Raw genomic sequence first — 6000 nt, forward strand, 5'->3', positions numbered from 1 at the left:
CATGCATACATACACACATAGACATATACATATACATATGTACATACATATATATATATATACATATATATACACACGCACAGAGAGAGAGACACGCATCATCACTACAAGAAGTTGAAAAAAGGGTAAAAACAAACAAAAAGGACATGAGCTGATTTTTGCCGGCTAAAGTCATCGCAACGGCTCTTCTGTCCCACATTCTGTGCCACTCTCTGTTCCATTTTTTATTATATTGCTATTTCTCCTATATAATAAAAGTATTTCATTCTCTTCAGAAAAAAATAAAATAAATAAGTGAATAAAGGAAAGAAAGAAATAAATAAACGAAAGATTCCATTCTCATTTCATAGAGGCACCCAGAATAATTAACGGTTCAAAAGAAGAAAGGTCAACCAGATTGTCCTACAGGATTCAAATCCTTTTCTATTTAGGATTTTATTTTCTAATTTTTCAATTGTCAATTGATTTTGACCAGATATTTATCAAACGATTTATTCCCTATAAATCAACAGTAGTAAAGTGTAAATTCCCACATTTTAACAGTTGTGGATAATTGACAATAACATTTTCAGCAGTTCTGCACTCACTTCTCTTTGTGATTGTCAAATTTATTGTCATTTTCTTGCATTGGATCTGTTCATGAATCATGATGCAGTTGATAGCAACTTGGCGAAATTGGTGTTAGGCTATCCAATTAGTTTTGTCTTTATATCGTTTTCAATTCAACAGCATTGCTTTTACTTTTCTTCAGCCTTTTTTTTTAATTGATGCCAGTAGCCTCCACAAGATGGATTTATGACCTTGTCAACTGAATATAGAATCAATTTCTTAATTACCTGGTGCAATTCACTGGATATCCTTCAATTAGCCAATAATAAAGATATGGTTTTTATTATGATAATACAATAATAAAAACTCACTAAATAATTTAGAGTAAGGCCTTGTTTGATAACTTCATTTAACACTTAAATTTAATTGATTCAAATCTTAATATGCTTAAATGCGTTTGATAATGAAAAATTAAACATTTGAATTAATTAAGTGATATTGAATTTCATAGGCAAAACTTGTTTCCAAAAATAAGTGATAAACTATTCACTTATCACTTAATGTAATATACACTCAAATGTATCAGATTTACGACTTAATAATTTAATAACTTAATGGATTCAAATTTCAGATTTCAAATTTCAGATTTCAATTTTTAGATTTCAGTTTTATCAAACACATCCTAAATCTTATATATACTGACAATGTATATACTATGACGGTTGACTACATGACATATGAGCAACATTTGAATATAGATAAATTATCATGTATCCAACATTGATTGTATATACATTATCAGTGTATAAAAAAGTAATCCAATAATTTATAATGTACATTAACATCTACCCCTATTTATTTGAGAAATCCTTTCCTATAAAGAGATCTTCTGTGGACTCAAAATTTGCTTTAGTCAAATAGTAAATACTCTATGACTTAACAAAAATGGCTAACTTAAGATTATATGGGGGTATGTTTTTAACAATCAAAATGAAGGACGAAGATATATAAAACAAAGAATGAAAATTTTACAAAGATTAAGGTAAAAAGTTAGTTTACAAATAGAAGAAATAAAAATTACATTCATATAAAGTTCTAGAAAAATAAGCAGAATTTAAACAAAAACCTAAAGGGGAAAAAAAAAAGAAATGAGAGATTGAAACAAAGACATGCATCATTATAGGAAAGGATAACCAGTTTAATTACGCAACTTGAAATATATTAACATCAATGCTTTTCTTAATAATAGCTGTACAAATTGTTTATTTTTTGTGTATTATTTGTTTTTTGCTTCTCTGTTGATTCCTTAAACTTTATTCATCTTTAAGTTATGATGTTTTTTGGACAATTAAAAAATAAAATCTAGTGTCTTGTATACAGTATTACGATGGTGATAATGGCCTAGACCCTTTTTTCTAAAATTTTAAAATACTTTAATAGTTTAATCTACATGTTACTTTTTTTAATAGGATAAATAAAAGGGAAAAATAAATCTTTCAAGATTCCAAATGGAGCCAGTATAGGTGCGTGGCTGAAGATTGGTTCCTAAGAAATCAAATGGGTATTTTTCAAAGAATTAATCTTATATACCTGACAATTTATCTATTACTTGATATGGATGCGTGTTATTTAATATCAATTGAATTTAAATTTCACTTTTTGCATGTGTTCTATACCTGCTAATGTATATATTATTAGTGTATAGAAGATTAATTCTTTCTTAAATAATTGTGAAACAAATTAGAAAAGATCCCGTGATAAAAAAAACGGGATGAAGGAAATTCATTCATTCTGCAATCTAAAATAATGAATGAAAGCAGAATATTCATACCGTATTAATAAGAATTTAAAACTGCTACATGCACAATCATAACCATAATCATTTCAATACTTTTCCATCTTCTTATTTACACAAGAAAGCAACTCCATCATAACCCAACCCAACGTATGTTTCACTCCCTCGCATATCATTCTGCAATTCTTCAGTATTTCTAGCTGTACTCTATTTTCAAATTCTATCATTACTTTCACCAAGACCGCAAACAACTAGATGTATTTCATAACATGCGTGAGTTGTGTTTGGATTGCACTTTCCGTGATTTTTCATGGAAAAATTACTGTAGCAATTTGATGTATGTGAGGGAAAAAGGTAATAGAGAAATGTGATCACGGAAAACGACGTAATTTTTCGACGGAAACCGGCAATCCAAACAAGGCAAGAAAAGAAGTGATTGTAAAACGAAATAGTGACAATCTTAGTCCCACGTCTATGGCAGAAGTTGAACAAATCGATCGTCATGTTGTACATGTACCGAATTCGAGACAAGGATGGTCATTAGAATGACCGTTCCAGTCGTCTCGAATTCCTCTTATTGAGGTCTGAGAGACAATTGTTCAGAAATCGTCTCTAAATGATTGTCTCTTGGATCTCAATAACAGGAATTTGGGAGAATGATTCTCCGTTTGGATTGGTTATTTTTTGGGGAATGTATTTTTAAAAAATTTTATTATAGCAGAATTTTTATTGTATACTTTAGAATATTTTTAGAATATATTTTGAAATATTTAAGAATAGAAGGGTTTTTAAAATATTTTTTGAAATATTTTTTAAACATTAAAAAAATTTAGACTACTTTTTATAGTACCTTTTAGAGTACTTTTTAAAAATTTTAATAATATTTAAAAAATTAATTTTTAAAAAACTCTTGAATTCAAACAGAGCCGTATCAGTAAATTTGGATCTTAATAATATCGTCTGTGAACGATTATCTCTGGGACCTCAATAAGAAGTTCAAGTTTAGTTACGTCTTTGGATTAAAAAAAAAACCCCCACACCCCCCGTATGCGTACAATTATCTGAGCCAATGCGGTGGGTTGATAGTCATGTTGTACTAGATTCAATGCAAATACAGTCGGTCAAATCTCAATTACGTGATTATATCAATTTAAAACGCCATGAAAGTGGCACCCGGCACTTGTACTAATAACGTGCGCTCGATGCGTGTATCCTGATGCTTTCTTACTACGTTGTTGTTAGTTTTTATCGTATTATTCAAGTAATATGTTCAATAGTCTATAAGATCATGAATTCGTTAATTGATCTTAAAAATCCCTCGGACAAGGGGCAGGAACAGTTCACGAGCGGTCAATGACGGCTCCTGCCCCTCACCCCACCTTCCCATGTTAAAGTTGATTACTTGGTCAAACTGACAATCGGATACCTATATTGTTAGGTACAGCGCAAGGCTGTAGCTGGACTATATGATGGAACTTCTTAGTGCAGTAATACATATAGCTCCTTGTACAACTCGTCCACGTATTCTCTCAATGGGGCTGGATAGGAGTCAGCCGCATGCGATTGCGAATAGTAGCTTGAGTCAAAATTTGACTCGGGATTCGATGAGTTCTAATTCAAATTAAAAATTCTCAACTCATTAACTTGAGAGTTGACTTAATTATATATATATATATTAAAATTATATATATATATATAATATTTTATTATTTATTAAAAATTTTTATTTTATTCATTTTTGAAAATAATTATTTTTTATTTTTTTTAAACTCGAGCTCCAATTCGACTTAACTTGAATTTAAGGTCAAACTCGAATTCAAATTTTACACTGAGAGTTCATTGAACTCGAGTTCAAAATTAAATTTGGTAGAATTAAGTAGAGACACGATTTAATTAGACAAAACTCGATTCAACTTGATTCGTTTGCAACCTTACTCCCAAATTTTGGTGAAATTTCAAAGCTAATAGCAATGGTCCTTTGTATGACCATCGTGCTTACGGTGTTTGCATCAGATTCTTGACCAAGCGCAAGTGCAATGCTTGGATCTTGTTTGGATTGTGATTTTCTGTTGAAAAAAAAAATTAACGAATTTTATGAAAAATTTTTACCTCACATTTTCACGAACACATTATGTGAAAATAATTTGAGGTTTTGATCTGCTTATGCAGTGAGAAAAAAAAATGAAATGAAATACATGCGTGTATTTTATCAAAGTTTGAGGTTTTGAAAATGAAAGCTTCTTTTTCTCTTGTTATATTCTCTCAAATGGTTACCAGATAGCCTATATAGGTTTGAGTACATAATTGAAGATGAACAGAAAAAAAGTGAACTTGTGTATGTCTCCCTAATCGAAGCGACCATCAAGCTTGTCATATATACAGCTAGTTAGCGAGAAATAAAAATTAGAGTTAAATGCAAAAAACCCTCCACGAACTATATATGCAGTTGCAATTTACCCCTTAAGCTATAATAATAGATATTTTGTTCCCTTGAATGATAAGTTTGGACAACATTACCTTTACTATTTTAAGTTTTTTCTTTTTTCTCTATTCTTTTTTTTTTTCATTTTTTTTCCTTTTCATAATAAGTCTAATTCTCAACCAGCAATTGCACAATTATAGTTTGATTAGAAAAGTACCTTTAAGCAAAATAAAAAAAAAAAGAAAAAAAAACATGCATACATATATACACACACATATATCCATCCCCAATTTAAGTTTGAGTCATCGTTACTTGTTTCTAATTAAAATATTTCCTATTTGGCTTTCAACAACATATGCTCTTGGACAAAAGTGGCATCAAAATATGTTTTTAAAACATTATATTCCATCTATTATTCTTTTTTCATTTTCTTTGCCATTTCTTATTCATTTTTCTTTTTCATTTTCATTCTTCACAAAAGCTCTCCCCTTCTCGGTGAATCTATGTCAAGTGATTGCCTGTTAATTTTTCTTTTTCTTTATTTCTACAGTATCTGTATTGTCATGTCTCAAAATTTTGCTATTTCTCTTAGGTTTGCAAAAGCAAATTATGTAAATTATTTACAATATTCCACCTACATTTAAGTATGTAAGGGTAGAACCACACATAGGTTTATGCACTGAAATAACTCAAGATATATAAACAATAAGTTGGGCTAAAGAAAAAAGAAAGAGAAAAAGAAAATGAAAAATGAATTGAGCATGAAAAAAATAAGATCTATTAATGCACTGAAATAACTCAAGATATATAAACAATAAGTTGGGCTAAAGAAAAAAGCAAGAGAAAAAGAAAATGAAAAATGAATTGAGCATGAAAAAAATAAGATCTATGTATTTTGAGGGCATCTTGCTCAAGAAACTTGAAACTGGGGATAAATTAAAGTGCCTGTTAGAAAATTTTGGGACCAAAGTGCTACTTCTTCAAAAGTCCTGGGGTTCACTGCAATTAACTCAAGAAAGATGATCCATTCTCATTTTCTTATCGAGCATTAACATTTCGATTAAATAAAAGATATGCCAAGTTGCCGACAACATTTTGTACGAGATCATTTCCCCTTCGTTTAATATCGTTATTTTCTCACGTGGGAATACTTTATGTCGGCAATAGCTTTTTCATAGGTGCATGGCGCGATTTCTTTGTTGCTTTCTTTGGTGCTATCTGTACTATTCTTTGC

Source organism: Coffea eugenioides, chromosome 9, assembly GCF_003713205.1.
Source record: "Coffea eugenioides isolate CCC68of chromosome 9, Ceug_1.0, whole genome shotgun sequence".
In the NCBI taxonomy this organism is placed as follows: Eukaryota; Viridiplantae; Streptophyta; class Magnoliopsida; order Gentianales; family Rubiaceae; genus Coffea; species Coffea eugenioides.